A 19,462-nucleotide genomic window follows, 5' to 3' on the forward strand; every position below is an offset into this window, starting at 1 on the left:
AGACCTGGATGGCCATTTAACACTGCCTCAGTTTCCTCATCTGTAAAATAAGCTGAAGAAGGAAATGACAAATCACTCCAGTATTTTTGCCAAGAAAACTTCAAGTAGAAAAATTTCAAAGTCAGACATTACCAAAACAACTGTACAACAACAAAAATCTTTATTAATATTATTATTATTCCACTTAACAGATTGGCTTGTGCACCATATCAAGGATCAAGAATGTGGAACTAAGTCAGACAGACCTAAAAGGAAATGAATACATTTTCTCCTTCTCTTGGGTTTGGTTTTCACTGGAAGCTGTGTCAACAAAGGACAAGAGTATATTTGCAGCAGCCAGATTGTAATACTTTCCCAGCCCAGAGCAAGAGAGTCACAGGAGCTGGAACTAAAAAAGCAGATGAGTTGATGCAAATTGTGAAGCATGATACAAATCCCAGACCTGAATCAATATGTATGCCCAGACCAATCCCATGAATAAGTCATCAGTATTGTTAGTGGAGAAATATAACTAGGGCCCCAGTCTGTTCTGTATCACTAATTGTCTATTAGATATTTCAAACTGGATATCTCTAAGGCATCTCAGACTCAAAATGTCCAAAATAGAACCGGTCTTTCTCCACAAACTCACCCTCTTTTAAACTGCCTTATTTCCATAAACATCATCATTTTTCCAACCTCATTGTTTATTACTCCCCTCTTTCACTCACTGATTCAGCCAAATTGGCTTCTCTGTTCCTCACCCATAGTAGTCAATCTATCAATCCATGCCTCGATATTTGGTGCTCCCAAGACCAGAATGTACCCTTTTCTTACATCTATCTCATAGAATCCCTCACTTCTGAGACACAGCTCGAGCATTACCTTTTTCAAAAAGCCTTTCTTGATTCCCTGAACATTTATTGCTATCCCTCTTTAAATATTTTAAAAGTATTTTATAATTATATATAATATATTTATATTAATTATATATATTATAATTATTAGCATTAAAATATAAAATCCTTCCCAGTGAAGGTTATTTTATTGCTTGTCTTTGTATGCTCACAATCCAGCATCCTATTTGGCACTCAGTGGTGCTTTCTGAAATTTGTTGATTGAATCGACTGGGACTTTGCCTAAGGGAATTAGCAAGATCTGTATTCCATCATTAGGATAAAAACAACAGACATTGACACCTTAATATCATGATTAGTTAAAATAGGAAACTACAAAATCTGCTGTCTCCACCCTTGGGTGAAACCTTTTCCATTTCATCCCTTTGTAGCAGAGGAGCAATCTTTATAAGATCTTTCCTCCAGCCCCACAACTTCATGAAGTGTTTGTTTTGTGAAGCTAGATAACAGCACCATGCATGCATTTGCCTGCTTTTGTGCAGGGGTGCACACACACACATACACACACACTAATTCTAACTTTGTATTAGGGGCTTTGTAAGTATAGCAGTCCCCATAACTAGAAAATGGTGGAGATGTCCCATTCTTTCCAAAGAGATGTCAAGTCTAAAAAAGGAGTCCACAATGAAAAAATACTGCTGCCTTCAAAATGAACAATAAGCATCTAAGGACAAAGCTGGCAGATTAAGCATTAAGATGGTTAAGTGCCAATGAAAAATCTAAATTGGGTTAATCCATTGTTAGTAGCAAGAGCAAAGAAGGGACAGAGCAACTGGTCCTTTGGGCTATTAATAACTTGCTACCCTTGGATACTTACTTTTCATGATATGTAAGCCCAGGGGTTTGAAACTATGCAGCAGTATTAATTTCATTTATGGACTATTTTTACTGACTTTCAATATGGGGAAGAGTTAATTAAATTTTATTGTATAAATATATAAAAAATGACTCATCTTCATCCTTCTAAGTTAAAAGACTTTTGAGGATCAGAAATTTTAAAAGACAAAACTTGACATTCACTGAGTAATCATACATAAATTTCTTCTGTTTAAATTTCAAAAAGAAAATTGATTTAGAAATAATGATACTAGTTTTACCAATAATTGAGTGAAAGGAAAGATATAATAAAATTTATTCAAGTTAATCATGTATAATATATATGTGTGTATGTATATACATGTACATATACTTTCATTAAGCAGACTAACCTTTAACATTTTATATCTACCTTTTTATTAAATTTTATTTTTATTTTGAACTTAATGATCACCAAATAATAAAGGTATTTCCATAGACATAGTAGAGTATTCTGAAAAACAGAATCACAGGTGAAACTGCTTGTTTCTATTCTGTACAACTTACTTTTCTTCTTAAATATATAATAGTTTAACCCAGAACTTTTAAAGCCATCCTGTTCATCTATACTTCTCTCTGGCTTCCTTTATAGTCTCTTACATGTATTTTCTTTGATCTAATCTTCCTAATTCCAGTGGATATGTGATTTCATTGATGTGGGTATTCTCTACACCATGTAGATCCATTGTTTGGGTACCAGTAGAGCCCATGAGCTGTCCATCAGTTATCCTTCAGACTACCATTGTTCTTTTTCCTGCCAGACCTTTCTCTGATATTATCCTTTATCTCTCTTCTGCTCATTTAGAATGTGTTGCACACCTGCCTCATGTCCATGCCCACTGGTTAGTCTCATCCATGCCCCCATGCCCATCCCTCCATTATCCCAAATTTTATTTTTTCAGAGATTATTATGTTTGTGAATCATAGCCTTGTACAATCAATAGAATAAGCACATCCTTCATAAGGTCCCCAAAATACCAAGTGGTAATAAATAAAGTTGAAATAAATTTCAAATAGAAGGAGACAGAAGGCTTAAAGAATAGTTTAAGCAGAAGTTCTTAATCTTTATTTTTTTTGTATCATGGACTGTTTGGCAGTCCCGTAAATCCTTTAAACTTCCTTTCAGACTAAGTTTTCAAATGCATCAAACAAAGTTCACAAGATTACAAAAGAAACCATTTGTTCTGAAATATAATTATCTAAGTATTTACATTTAAATTCACAGACCCCAGGTTAAGAATTTCTGATCTAGAAAATTATGGAGTTATAAAAGTTGAAAACTTGGAAGAAAGCTCAAAGAAAGGGTCTCTAGCAAAAGAAGATTCCTGCTAAATCATTAACAATCTACCAACAGGACTGTTGGAATAAAGTCAAGGGAGACCACAACACATCATTGGTAGATGTGGATCACTATTTTCCTCTTACTCTCCCTGTGCCAATACCACCTCAGCCAGGATGCTCTGACTGCCTGCCCCAGGACTGGTTCCTACCACACACAGCTTGGAATCTGGGGCAGGAAGCAGCTTAGGCAATCAGGTCTACACGATCTTGGCACAAGCTCTGATTCATTCTCACCTTGTCCCTTCAACACCTTCCAACTCCCCAACTTTTGACTACTTGCTTTAAACTCTGACCACTGAGTGCCTGAACTCTTCTTGCTGTGTGTATTCTCAAAGTTTTGTGACCTTCCCCATCCTTGATCTGCTAGGACTTTTGAAATTCCTCCTTTACTGACACTGATCTTGTTATTGACTCCTTTCTGGTTTCTCTGGCTGGTGATCTCTGTGCCTGCTTTGCCAGCTACTTGTTCACACTATATTGCTGGCTTCCAGGATGACCAATTTCCTTATATATTTGCCTGCCCCATTCTCTGATTGACTTAATGTTTTTCCAGCCCTAGGTATAATCTAGCACTGAGTAATCTTGTCAGATGGGACTTCCATACCTGATAGTATAGAATATAAATTTTTCAAAGGCAGGGGCTGTTTTCATTTTTATATCCCTAGTACTTAGCATATTATTTAGCATATAACAGATGCTAAATAAATGTTGGTTGATTAATTGGCACACCACCAGCTTTCCATGTCCTAGTTCCTTGCCTCAATCAATTGCTCATTGGATGTCATTAACATTGAGGTAAAAATTATAATCTACTGTAATGATTGGCTATTATTAGTCTAAGGTTTAAAAGAATGGATTCATTTTTCCTAGTTCTCCTTCAGTAGTGTTTGACTCTTCATCACTCTTCATGGGGTTTTCTTGGCAAAGACATTGGAGTGGTTGGTAATTTCCTTCTCCTGTTCATTTTACAGATGAGGAAACTGAGGCAAACAAGGTTAGGTGACTTGGCCAGGTTCATATGGCCAGTAGGGCTATATTTGAACTTAAGAGGAGTCTTCTTGACTCCAGGCCCAAAGCTCTATCCACTGTGCTATCTATTTGTTTTCCTTACTCTCTCTTTATGCTCTTTCCAGTCTATTTCTCTTCTTAATTTATGGTCTTCTTAATTTATTCCCAATTGATTTATCCTTCTAAATTATGCCCTTTCACTCTACTATATGCAATTTTTCCTCATCTTGAATTATTGTCATCTTTGTAAACATAAATTTATGTTCTTTGTACAGTATTTTGACATCTGTGGAAAATGTGTAATAGAAACCAAATATAGTCTACTGCCAATTAGCCCCAATAATGGAAGTAAACCAAGACACAAAACAATAAATGATCCAAAAATCGTTTCTATCTGGCTTTGAGATTTATCATGGGAGCTTCCTATTTAATGTCATTTCTTGATTAGCCCAATAATCAAATAACATGTCTTGCATTTCCTAAAATCCAGCTAGTGGCCAAGAAATAAGCTTCTTGCTTGATAAGGGAAATTCAGCCAAATTGGAATTTAAGCAGTGACCATGAATAACTGAGTATAGGTTGACATCATTAAGCCTCACAGATATTTTGGAGGGGACTTTTTCCCTCATTATTGGGAGCCCCTAGTGAGTAAACTCTTGACCCTGCAATTTATAGTCTTAGAAAATTGCATGAGGCATGGGAAAGTTAAATGACTTTCCCAAAGTCATACAGACATTATGTATGACAAACAGAATTTAAACCTCTTCCTGAATGAAAAAAAAAATCTCTGTGGCACTATACCAAGCAGCCTTTCCAACCTTACACAAAACATCCAAATGAGAACAAAGAAGAAATTAGCCTATAGAAAATAAGAAATAAGCTCACTTTTAACATTGAGGAGTTAGTCCTCCTATCCCAAATTAGAATTGGATCTTTTGAGAAGATAATGAATACTAACTACTTGGTGATACTAGTTTACACCTAAAACCAGAACAAATGGTTTTGCTTCATGGTCACCAGGAGTGTCCTCTTTTCTTTTCATATTTTTAAGGAATAAAAGGAAAGATTTAGAATGATTCACTTAACAGAATCATAACCAACAGTCTTTAGTGCATTAAAATAACATTAAAATAACAGACTCACTTTGGTAGTGCTTTCCAGCTGTGTTTGTAGTTACTTAAGCCATTTTCTCACTTGCTTTATTCAGGGAGTTTCACCAGCCTTCAAAAACATGCATCCTCTTAATGGTATTAATGATAGTGATGCTGAAAGAGCCCAGATATTGGGCTCATCATAGACAAAGACACTATAATCTAGGAAGAGATAGAGAATGCCAAAGTCTGAAAGAATAGGCAAACCTCGGTTTGCAGGAGGAATTTGAAGCTGCAGGAATTAAAACTGGGTGGAAAAAAATATAATTCACAATATGTCGGATTTGGAAGAGATTTTAAAGGTCATTTAGTCCAGTCCCCTTCATTTTATGAGAACAGTGAATGAGGCTCAATAAAGTTTAAGCAGCTTATTCGAGGTAACACCAACTAGGACTCAGATTTAGATCTTCAGGATCATAGATCAGTATTCTTTCAACTACACTCCAGCAGAATGACCTAGACATATTGAAAATCTATAGTACTCTTAGCTGAGGTACAAGCTAGGAGTCTAATAGATTCTATCGGGTAAACAAGGCTATACTAACTTTCAAAGTTCACCATAGCTCTACTTCCCCCTGCAACAAAGAAAAAAGAATTTCTTTTAGTGGATTAAGTCCATGGTGAGAGGTTTAAAAAAAGTATCAAGTCTTATGTTAACTCCCTTCCCCTTCTTCCCCTTCTTATCTGCCCCATTCCCCCACCTTTTCTGGAAGATCTCTTTATTTTCTAATTTCTCACACATTAAAAGGAAAGCCCTCAATATATTTAACATGTGGTTTCTTGTTCTGAAGAACAATTTTGCAAACTATGTATGAGTAATGTCACTTCCTCCTTAAATCTTTGTAAAAGTCAAAAGGTCAAAAAAAATTACATTTTGGATCATATAATTTGGCAATAAAAGGTGGTCTTAAAAATGAATGCTTTTGTAAACAATTTAACTCAAACTCATATTCCATCCAAATTTATTTAACAACTTTTTGAACTCAATTTTAAAAGAAGCAATTATAAAAACTGAAGAACATGTCATGACTTCAGTGTTCATGAGAGACATGGAAACGACTGACTTGTATACTAACTCAACTACTGCTTGTACAAACATAGTTTATACTTTGACCCATAAGGGTTTTTAATGGGATATCCACGAGCCTCCTTCAAAGGGACTCAGTTCAGGATTCTGGAAAAGCTAACATGGATATTGTGTCTATTCATTCCTCACTACTGAGTCTATCCAAACAGGTGGTTGTCAAGTGATCATCCATCAATCAATCCCCAAGCATTTATCAAATGTGAGACACTAGAGGAGGGGAAAGATAAAAATGAGCAATTTTTGTTCTTAACAAGCTTATATTAGATCATCCTGAAAAGACTATTAATAAATCACTTTTACATAATAAATTAAGGTTCACAAAACATTTTCCTAACAACTGTGAGATAGCTAAAGAGAGTTTGTTGTTTCTATTTTTTTTCCTGAGGAGTAAACTTGCCTAATAGGAGAGTCCATATAATGAGAGAGTTGTGTTCAGTAGAATTGGATCATGATTGAGGCTGAACCTCTTTCTTCCTTTCCCTTTGCACCAAATAGTGCACAATATCTTCCCTAAAAAGGTATTATAGAAGTTCCAAAATAGGTTATCCATTTGACATTAGTAATAGATGTCATGGGTCTCATTTTAGAATTTTTTATTAAATTTGACCAATAAAATCCAAAAGAACATTCTATTGATGACCCTCTTCCAAATGGTTAGTTTTATATTTCTTGAGTCAAAAGTAATTTGAAATTGTCTTTCAAAGAGAAAGCCATCCTAAAATGTATTCATTAAGAACCTGTCCCTTTAAACTGGCAGATTTCAATTCCAAGTTAAATTTTGACTTTGACAGGTCATTGGCAAATTTTAAAATGAAATAAGAAAAAAATGAAGCAATGGAAAATCTCAACAAGCTTTCAGTGTTGAACAGAAGGTATTTGTAATCCTCAACATGTGTTTTAAAACTTTTCTTTATGAGGTAAAGAAAACCTTCCAACTACTGTCTCAGAGTGAGTACTCCATCCCCAGGATAAATTAGAAAACAGATAAGCAAATAATCTTAACGTTTCAAAAGGACTCCAAATATCATTAAAAAACAGACACATCTCCTGCTTAATAGTCTCTTTAACCAGACACTATAGATTGTCTAAATTGTCCTCCATCTCATTAGCACTGGACACAGGGCTAGATAATATTCATTCTTTCTTACTGATTGATCTGGGAACTAAAACACAGAGAAGTGATATGATTGGCCTCTTGTAAAATAGTTAGGAAATGGAAAAAACTAGAAGACTATTTGTATTCATATCCTAAATTCTAAATAAAGAAATGAATAGATAAATAGATGGATAAGTTAATAAAATAAAGCAGAACTCTAAAAACTAAAATTATAAAAGAAAAATATAGTTTCCGCTTCTCTCCCAATTGTATTTGACCAAAGAGATCCATAATGTAATTAGAAATTGAATCAAATATCATCGCAAATCATTACAAGGGAAAGGGCTTACTTAAGATGTTATTTTTTTCTCCCTCAAATTATAAATCCCTTTTTTTCTTTCTCTTTCTTTTCTGGAATATCTAAGGGCAATTCAAAATCCAAATAGAAAGTGTTTGGAGGAAAACAAAGATGAGTGTTTGGAAATTAGTATACTATATTATATATGTGTATATATTGTATATTATATATGCTAATATATTATATTATATTATGACTTCATCTATTCAGTAATACTAATATTAGATATATACCTTGAAGAGACTTTAAAAAATAAAGAGGAAAAGTATCCATATACAAAAATATTTATAGCAGCTCTATTTTCAGTAGCAAAGAAGTGGAAACTGAAGAGGTACCTTTCAGTTGGGTAATGGCTCGTAATATATGGATGATGAAATACTATTGTGCTATAAGAAATAATGAAGGAGATAGTTTCAGAGAAACCTAGAAAGATTTTCATGAACTGATACAGTTAAATGACTTGCTCAGCATCACATAGTCACTATATGTCAAGAGTCCAGATGCAGAAGTGTACTTCTTTCTATAGAAGAAATAAAAGGGAGTGTTCTAGGGAGGGGTAGGATAGCCTTTTGACATCTATTCTCCCCAAAACTAGGGTACAGATTTTATTTTGCCTAGCTTTCCTCTTCTCTATCATAGGTTCTAACATGGAGTAGTCATTCTGCCCCTCCAAGGTAGCCATAATTCCCACTTTCAACCAATCAATTAATAGGTGATTCTTAAGAATTTCTTATGTACCAGACACCATGTTATGCACTAAAAGAAAAAAAAATGCAACGAATGAAACAATCCCCACTCACAAGGAGCTTAGACTCTAGCAGCCAGTTCTTGGTAAGACTCATTTAGAGATATAAGTTCTTGTTGTTCATGCCTCTGAGTTTTTAAGGATAAAAATATGATTAAGATGATAGATAGAACCTATATATATATATACAAATATAAGTAAAATAGTCCTGCTCTCTCAGTTCACTTTAGTTCTATAGGCTAAAACTCTGACTGCCAATGGTACTTGTAGAACTTCTGAACTTATAAGGTCCTCAAGACATGTCTTCTCAGGATACTTATTCACCTTAGACTCAGAAAGCACAAACACAAAAAGACAATGGCCACTAAGGGTCCTTGGTGCAAAAGTCTAGTAGAGTAGAGATTATCATTTTCTTCCCTACTTCCTATTAAAATTTTATCTTGTCACTTAGCTTATTCATATCCAAAACCCTATCCAAAAGTAACCTGAGTCATCAACTCTTGTAGCCAACAGCCATTTATGGAAATTCATTCCTTGCAAGCTCTTGAATCATGAATGGCCAGAAGCTGACTGACTCCAAGTTTCCACATGGTTGCCAGGAATGGCGACTCAGCATGTTTTAGAGGGAACTGAGAACACCTGCTACACACAATTGGGACAGGGGTGGGGAGGACATGTGACAAGGAAGATGGAATGTTGTTTTTTATTATTATTTAGAGATGTGATCAAAACTTTTTGCAGATCATTGAGTTAGGAGGCAAAGTCCAGAGAATCTAGGTTACAGTTTCATTTCTATTATTGTTTTAGTCCTTCTTTTTCTAAGAGGATCTATAATGTCATGGAGATGATGTCTTGACTTATACATGAATTGGATTTAAATGAGGCAGAATTGGACAAAATCACCAGCCTCTCTGGTTTCTTTAGAATCATGGGAATCCAGCGGCAAGATAAAAAAGTCAAAAGGACAGTACTAATCAGCCAATATTACATGGGGAAGTTATTTAACCAGAGTGAGTTTTAGAATTTCAATCTAAATAATACAACTGTTGTCAGAACTGACAAAATAAGGTAGGTGGGAATCTTTCTGAGAAGGACATTGCCAATTTCCTTTTAATCATCAGTTACAGTAACCTCTGGAATCATTCATGGAGTTTAATGCAATTGTCTTAATGATTGCAGTGTTCAACCTATCTCCTCAGTACTTATTTCACATTTGGGAATAGAATGACTCTGACTCACTACAGATAGTTTACAAATGCAGAAGACAGGAACCACCCAAATCAGCTGAGAGTCACTGAGAATCTTTTAGAAAAGAGAATTTGACCCATTTTTTCTTAGTTAAATGATCTCAATTTTGTAAAGAACAGGAGGATCCCTCCCAAATCCACTGTTTCATTCTGAAATACCTCTATTTTATTCCTTTCCCATTAGAATTTTGGGGTGAAACAGAAATTCAGTTCAGGGACTTTTGCTGAACACACACAAATGTAACAAAGGGACTTCAAGACTATGGAATGAAACCCAACTTTGTATAGAGTATTCAGCCAGCCATTAGAGGTGTCATAACATTCAGTCTCAGAACCCACAAAGGATATTTGGCAGGAATTTCTATCCTGTTGCCAGAAATAACTTTAGGTTGAGTCTATTCAATACAATTGCTTCCATGTGCCACCATGTGGCAAATCAGTGGCCAGTGACCCAGATGAATTGATGCTCTAGAAGGGAGAATGGAATGGTGAGGAAAAACATGTATTAAGCATGCCCTTGTTGTACAAGTAAAAAAAGACAGCTCCTGATCTCAAAGCATTCCCACATTAATTAGGAGAAACAATACATATAGAGGAATCAATATAAAGGTTTAGTGGGCATTAGGATGCTGTAATAAGCCAGATGGTAGTGTCCAAAGGTCTAAAAAAAGTAGCATCAGGAAAGATAAGACTGAATTATCCTTGGGAATCAGGGATAAGGCTTAGTGATTAGGTATCTTGCCAGAAGCATTATAATGGATACCTCCTTATTTATTGAAGTGGTTTTGGGTGGCCATGTCTGCCCCACAGCCAGAATCTGAAGAAAATAATTCTTGATCTCTGGTAAAGGGAAACTTGTGGGATCTGAGAAGGCAGCAGGGTCTTTGGGAAAAGAAAAGTATCTGCTTTATAGTATTTGGTGGGCTCTGGGTATGTAAAGGGTCAGGTTAGGGCCATTAGGAGAAGACCAACAGTACCAGCCTGGATGACACCATCCATGCTCCAGCTTCCAGTGACGGTAATCAGGAAAATTTGTATCCTGTGATCAATAGATCAACCCTATACACCTCTCATATGAGACTAATGTAGAAACTCAGATAGGTTGTGCAATGGATAGAGAACCAGCCCTGGAGTGAGGAAAACTTAAGTTTAAATGTGGCCTCAGACATTTCCTGGCTGAGTGATCCTGAACAACTTACTAACAGCAAACTCTGTTTGACTCAATTTCCTCATCTGTAAAATGATCTGGAGAAGTAAATGGTAAACTGCTCTGGGGTCTTTGCCAAGAAAATTGCTAATGAGAGCAATTTGGAACTATGCTCAAAAAGCTATCAAATTGTGCATACCCTTTGACCCAGAAGGGTTACTACTAGGCTTATACCCCAAAGAGATACTAAAGAAGGGAAAGGGACCTGTATGTGCAAGAATGTTTGTGGCAGCCCTCTTTGTAGTGGCCAGAAACTGGAAACTGAGTAGATGTCCATCAATTGGAGAATGGCTGAATAAATTGTATATTTAATATTATGGAATATTATTGTTCTGTAAGAAATGACCAGCAGTATGATTTCAGAAAGGCCTGGAGAGACTTACATGAAGTGATGCTGAGTGAAACGAGCAGGACCAGGAGATCATTATATACTTCAATAACAATACTATATGATGATCAATTCTGATAGACGTGGCCCTCTTCAACAATGAGATGAACCAAATCAGTTCCAATAGAGCAGTAATGAATTGAACCAGCTACACCCAGCAAAAGAACTCTGGGAGATGACTATGAACCACTACTACCTCAAAGGTGTAGCAATACTCAGTCAGTCAATGGCAAATTAAAAGAGACTTTGCCCATAGCTCACAAAGGGATAACAAAAAGAAAAAAAAAGTTTTTGAACTTTACTTAATACATATACACCTTATTTTCTCTGATATGTGCCTCTTCTTTTATTTCATCAACTGAACAATGGAGTTATAGTCAAGGGGGGAGGGTCAATCGATTAGGGATATCCTCACTACATATACATCTACAGATGTATACATATTTACTTGCATTCATAATGTAACTAGGTGTTGAACAGAACATGTACAAAGCTGTCTTTCCTGATTCCAAGAGACAGGATATGCTAGTTTATATATGCTTTGGGAATAATGAACTACCTATCAACTTCTAAATAGATATATACTACTAAATACTTAGGTATTCTAGGATTGAGAAAGACATCTTATTTGTCACTGAGTAAGAAGGGCCACTCGCTCAGGAAATCTTTAAAAATGGAATGATTCTACCAGTTTAAGATGTGTATAATTATATGTACATACATATATATGCATGCATATGTGTTTTTATGCATTTATATGTCTATATAATCCTATTTTCCTAATTAAAAAATGAAAATAGATTAGCTATAGATGTAGATTATTCTCTTCTCTTGATTTAATGAAAATATAGAACACAGATTTCATCTGTGTATATGCATGTGTATATATGTGTTTGTGCATATATATGTTTATATAGTCTTATTTCCCTTATTAAACTATGCAAATAGGTTAGCTATAGATATAGGTAATATACATATAAATGTTTCTCTTTTTCTCTTGAATTAATGAAAATGTGAATGCAGATTTTATCTGTGCATGTACATATAAATGTATATGTGGTCCTATTTCTCTAAACAATGCAAATAGATTAGTTATAAAGATGATATACATATAGTTATTTATCTTCTCTTGAATTAATGAAAATATGGAACACAGATATATGTGCATGTGTATATATATATGTTTGTGCATACACATATTTATCCTATTTCCCTAATTAAACAAAGCAAATAATTTAGCTATAGATATAAGTGATCTACATTTAGGTGTTTCTCTTCTCTTGAGTTGATGAAAATGTGAATGAAGATTTTATGTGTGTCATATAGATTCCTTTTTGATATTAGAAATTGTTGTGCCACAGTTCCCTTTTATTGTCTTGCCTGCCTCAGTTTCCCTAAATTGTTCTGCCTCAGTTTCCCTGAATTGTTCTGCTTCAGTTCCTTGCATTGTTCTGCCTCAATCCCCCTGGTTGCAACCCCCCCTTCCTGACCATTAGGATTGAGATAATTAGGGCTGTAGTTGGCCACTCCAATGTTCCAAAAGATAAAACTCCAGATGTCCTATCTCAGATACCTAATTGGTATCCTCTATCTCTTAGTTCAGACTTCATGGCTCTTAATTACTCCCAAGTTATTAAGAATTTATGGTCCTACCCTCCAACCTGTCAGAACTGGATTGATGGTCCCTTTCTGGAGATTCCTACTCACCAGAGTTTGGACTCCACCCCCCTGCCTTTGTCTTAAGAGGCCTGATCTTGGAGCCATAGATATAAAAACGATTGGGACCTCACATTCTGCTAAGGCTGCAGTTGCTGCTGCTGCTGCATTCTTTGAGATGAGAGTCCAGTTCAGCCCTGGGAACAACATGGATCCTGTTTTGGCCTCAATCTCTCCCTCTCAAATAAAATATTAAAAACTCTCTAATCTCTATCTTGCCTGAGTTTCTTCAGAATTATATTTGGAGGCCCCAGTGAGATAAGAGGGCAGGACTAGAGATTAGAGAGCCTCAGGTCTCTGCTTGGGCCTTGGGGCTGCTGAGATGTGGGCTCTCTGAAAAGACTAGCCCTCTGGATTGCTCCAGAGTTTCCCGGAAAAGATCAGTTTTTTCAGTCATGATAGAGGCTCACTGTGGACGCTTCCATCTGGTCAAAGGAGAGTCTGTTTTAAAATCCCTGCAGGGTAAGTGATTTTCTATCTGTCTATTCTGTCTCTGCTAGCTTCGGGTCCCCAGATACTAGATTGAAGAATCATAAAATTCTGGGAGGTACCGCTGGATGCGACTGTTGGTACCATCAGGTTCTGGTTCTGATTCTGGTTCTGGTTATCTGATTCTAAGTGTCTTTTGGCACTATCTGGTTGTATTAAATGTCTTGTTAAATGTTCTAATTGTGCAGTCTATGTTATGTGATTAGTGTTCTATGTTCTTTATGACTTCTCTATCAGTTTTGTTGATTAAAAAGCTCTGTTAAAGTTTTAAGAACAATGATTAAGAATTGGTTATTTCAATGTTGCAAATGTACTTAATATAAAAAAATTGATTGTAGTTCTTAATTTCTTAACCTGTTGCACTAATTTGTAAGTAAAAGGAACAGGACTTTTAAAATTGGAAAAAAAAAATTTCCCTTGATAAGTTCTTAGGGAAAGAGCAATAAAATTCAAGTTCTGTCTGGGACAAGATAAAAAAGACAAAGATAAATTCAGGCAGGAGACTTGCCTGAAAGAGATCACGTGCTTCTAACTAGGTAAAGTATGTTATCTTCTGAAACAAATAGGGCAATTTGCAACCAATATAAGTTATGCTTTAAATTTTGTCAGCTCTGCTGGACGTGTGTGGGTTTTATGGATTTATTTAGCTCTATTCACTGTATTGTGAATCTGAAAAGTTTTGAAGGGAAAAGAAAGGAGAATGAAGATGATTTAAGGAGGATTGATTTGTAGGAGCAACTGAAGGTTTTAATGATTTCAAGAAGTAAGAGAGAGAAGGGGAGAGACAGTAGAAGGAAAATTAGCATGTTACAGAGGGAAAGAAAAGAGTTGGGTCGGGAAGCATAGGGAAGTTAGGGAGAAATGCCATGTGGAGTGGGGGAAAGGCAGTCATGGAAAGAGCCTTGTCAAGGTGATAATTCCCCTTCCCCCATCAGGTGTGCAGTGGCTTTTTGGCTTTTTGGCTCTCAATGCATAAAGAGACAGCCCACTTATACTATAGTAAGCTAATTGACTGAATATTTGTTTCTTTAGATGCATAATGGTTTCCTTGGTGACGGAATATGGTCACAAAAGCGATCTATAATTTGGTATGGTTATTTCTAAAAGTTTAATTGACATTTTTAAGAACTTCTTGGATTCTTTTATGTGGAATAATGATATTCTGTGTAAGTTTTAATTGATTGTATTGAGTAATCTCAAAGTTGCCCATTATTTAAAGGGCTTCTGAAAATAATAGTTTTTTTTTTTCTTTGTCCTTTTGAAAATGTTTCTGTTATGGACAACATACAATTTGGGATTTTACTAGGTATTGGGTATTTTACAGCAAAATGATTTGTATAATGTTCAACTTATAAAACATCTAATTAGATCTGAAAAATAATTGTGTGAACTTACTGGGACAAATTTCTTACTGTTATCAATATAAGGTCATGGTAAATATCTGTTTGGGATTTATCTGAAACTTTGGTTAATGAGATTTGTTATTGGAGGTAAAATTTCTTGGGTTTGTAGTTAATATTATTTGGGAGTTTTAAAGCTCCACCTTCTGACAATTAGTGGGACAATCCCAAGAAGTACAACTGAGTTATCCTATGTATGCTGAAGGATCAGTTTTGACTGCTTATATTATGATATAGTCATGTCCTTGCATTTTTTCCTCCTGTGACTGATCAGAACAATAGTCAATAAGTCAATAAGAACTTTTAATGCAATTCAATTATGTCATACTTTGTTGTTTCCAATCTGATTGTATGTAATAATTATATCCTAAATACTTGGCAAATGAATATTTAGCATGGTCATTTATCTGTTACTGGATATTTGTGTCTGCAGATATTCAGATTTTTTAAAGTTTCTAAATAATGAGAGGACAATTAACAGTGGTCTGTGAGACCTAAATGCTGTTTTGTTTATTGGGATTATAGCTGATGGCTGTTTGCCTGTCCTTTGAGGCAAACTTGTTTCTTCTTATATGGAAAGCTGCTGGCCAGTCTATACTGGCCTCTTCACATTTTGTTGCAATTCTGTCTCAGATTGTTCTAACCTTTATTTGTTAGATTTGTTTTTATTCTAGCTTTTGGTCAAATTACGGCCATATTGATCTGTTTCTGGGACCTGAATCAGCCCATTGGAGGCTAATCAGCACATCACACCACACCCATCCTCTTGCTTGAACTGAGAGTCAGTTCATCAACTCTTCTCAGCAGAAAGCAGTTTTGAATGAGAGATTTTGCCCCTTGCTCCTGATGGACTTTGATGGGGGAATTGGAAGTAGTTGATGAATTGTTGTTAAAATTTTAACTATATTACTGTGTGTTTAAGACTTGGCATGGAAATGTTAAAATTGAGTAACTGTTGCTGTTAAGGATGTTTATAATATGTATCTGCATTATCTACTTGGTCACTATGTTCACTTCGGAATATGTAATTGTTTGAGGGATTTTTAGGAAACCCTATTGGTACCCATTTCAGCCCTCACTCCCACACCTGCAATGAAAAATTGCACCTCACCTGCAAGAAGTAACATTTACTGAATGCATCTTAATGTATTTTTCAAAGGTAAGAACCAAATTCTAGGAGCCCAACCAGAAGAAACCTAGCATTAGAGATTAAACCCTAAGTCTTTCTGTAACTCTGTATACAAATAGCCACACCTTGGGTTCCTTCATGTTCAACTCTCCCTCACCTTCCCCATATCACAAATAAAGTTTAGGGAGAGATTAAATATAGTGTGTATACTTTTGAGATAAACATCTGTAAAGTAGGAGATCTGAGTTTCTGGAAGATATAGTCTTAAACATAATATTTTCCTTTGGGTGGTCATAGACTACTACAAGTATGAAAATAATTCATTTGGATCCCTACTGTATTCCAATTAGTATTAATCAATTTAATATAATTGAATAGGAGTAATAATTATAAGTGCTGTATATTTGGCCCCAGAGCTTTGAGCTGCATATTCTAAGTTCACTTGCTTAATCATAGGAAATTAGCTAAAGGCCCTCCACCCTTGTTTTTCCTTGACATGGTGACCAAGCCCAGTGTGGCAAAGGTGACTCAATTATATTGAAAGTCCTCCAATTTATTTGTGTACCTCTGGACCATCCTCTCTTGTCCAACATGATCAGGTGACCATTTTATAACCATCTTATGACCACTTAGTTAGTCATTCAATCTGTGACTCCCCCAATATGTATTTTTGGCTTCCAAGAACAAGGTCTATTAACCAATGAGGATCTGTATTTCACTATGCCTCTTTTGCATATTTGGGTACCAAACTTTAAAATACAAAACCCTCAAAGAAGGGGGCATCTCAAAGCAAAGGAAGATCTGAAGTCCACTTCATTTCAGGGGCCAAGAACCCTTTAATAAAGTCATTGGATCAGAGATCAGCCTAAGTCTCTTATTACGGTTAGACAATTTTAATTCCCACACAAGCTATGAACCAGATAAAGTTATAGTCAGTTGATCAGTAAAATGGAAATTCTTCTCTGAAGTCTGAAGATTGAACTGAACACTAAAGCAGCAATAAGAATTACTAGGAGAGAAATCAGCAGCAACAACAGGACCCCCATATTCTGAAAGAGCATAGAGAAGATGGAACAGGTACACAGAACCTGAGCATCTGAATGCTCCAGCCTGGGGAGCTGCTACCTGAGCCCTAGGTGCATTAGTCTATGCTCTACCAGTTGAGAATAAGAAGTAGAAGTTCTGACTCACAATAATTATGAAGTTAAATCCCTAGGTAGGAGAAATAGAGGAAGGGGGATTGCTCTCCTCCTTATTTTCACTAGACCTAGTGCATTAGCAATGTATTTACTAACTCACAAAAACAAGACATTCTATCCAGCAACTGAACATTTACTAAAAGATGAAGCACTAAGAAAACCAGCAGCCAACTTTGCCTCTGTGGCCTGCACATTTGTGACTTCAATATCTTTCAATAAATTTTGTTCCAGCTATATGTTTTGTGCATACTCTATTTTCATTTCTCTGATATTATTACTGGCTTACCATGAAATTAGCCTTTTAGAAAACTGCTAAATATTAGAGAAAAGGGAACAAAGAATGAAATTAATTCTCTGGTCTTATTGCTGTTGTTCAATCACATTCAACTCTTCATGATCCCATTTGGGGTTTTCTTGGCAAAAATACTGGAGTAGTTTGCCATTTACTTCTCCAGATCATTTTTCAGATGAGGAATTAAAGTAAATAGGGTTAAGTTACTGGTCCAAGATCACACAGCTAATGTCTGAGGCTGGATTTGGACTCAGAAAGATGAATCTTACTGCCCTATTTAATGTACCACCTAGTCCCCAATTAAGACTAATTACTTGAGTCAACTACTTAATGTTTTCATTTAGCATATGAGGAAGCATTTAACGAAAGTTAAGTGATTTAGCAAATTGCCACACAGGAGGAAAGGTCATACAAAAGAAAATTAGAGGCAAAGACAGGATTATAATTCAGAATTTATGGGTTTCCCTTTTAGTTACTTATTTCAATAAAACTCTCAATATCAAATTGAATCACCTTATGGAAGATTCTTCAATACCTGGGAGACTTGGAGAAGTAATTAAGTCATCTATGGTGAATAGACCATTGGCTGCAGAAGTAAAAAACTGCCTCAAGTCCCAATTCTACCATTTGCTAGTGGAGTGACCTTGGGCATTTGCTTTACTGCTCCAGGCCTGTAAAATGAACCTAGTAATACTAATGCTATCTATTTCACAAGATTGTTATGTGGAAAAATCTCATTTTACAATAGGTTTCCCTTTCTGGGATTGGTAGCTCCATATGCCTCCTGCTTTTTAAAATCCTATGCATAAAAGTAGATGCATTTAAAGAAGTATATATATTGTGCGGCCAAAGAGAACAAAGCACATAATGGAAGGAGTTGCTCAGGAAAAAAAAAGTACCTTTTCTGCCTTTGAAAACTACTAAATATTTCCAGATATTTTCAGTAGCTTTTTTATATTAAATTTACAGTCTTTGCAATATCTCATCATTCTCATCAAAGTCAATATTGCTGGTTATTCAGTTATTGATAAATGTGAGCAACCTATAGAATTGTATTTCCCTACTGCACAAAGATGTAGAAAAAGGTCATGTCCGCTGAGTTAGTTGTACAAAACAAGATATTGAGCTGCTGAACTAATAAACTGTTAAAAATCACCCCAAAATAAGAAGTGAGTGAAAGAACTACAAGCACTGAGTATACATGCTTAATGAGTTAGTTAATATTAACTTCTCTTCCCCAGAGAAAAAGTTTTCCTCCATTTTTGAACATGGGTTATATGATGAGGAAGGAGGAGTATGTCCAGAAGGAAATACAATGGAAGGACCAGGAAGTCTGTTAACCTTGTCATCTCCAGTTAATTGAGGTAACAAGAGAGAGATCTTGTGCTTCAGGATAGGAAATAAAAGGCTCATTCTCCCATCTATAAGCTTGAATCTTCCCCGGGACTAAGTGGATTGCCCATTTCTTTCAAGAACCATAAATAAACAACTTACTTCATATATTCCTGAGCCTTTCTTATCTTAGTAGCATATTTCTAACAATAAACCAGAAATCTGAAACCCCTTACTAGGTCTATAAAAATCCCTGGTTAATTGTAATAAAAATTAGAAATCAAAATTAGATAAAATTAGGAAGGAATCAAAAAAGTCTGCGGGGGACCAGGAATTGTCCAGTCTGGCATAAAAGTACCCAGGTACAAACTTTTTAAAAAAGTTTTTATGTTTGCTATTTAATATTAATAGTAGAGTTATTTAGCCTTTCCTGTTTTCTGCTTCCAAAACAAATGTTCATAAGGAACACCCTAGAGAAAGAGGAGCCTGCCTATTATGATTCTGAATGAACATAGGTGGCAGACAT

The sequence above is a fragment of the Antechinus flavipes genome, chromosome 3, assembly GCF_016432865.1.
Source record: "Antechinus flavipes isolate AdamAnt ecotype Samford, QLD, Australia chromosome 3, AdamAnt_v2, whole genome shotgun sequence".
Taxonomy (NCBI): domain Eukaryota; kingdom Metazoa; phylum Chordata; class Mammalia; order Dasyuromorphia; family Dasyuridae; genus Antechinus; species Antechinus flavipes.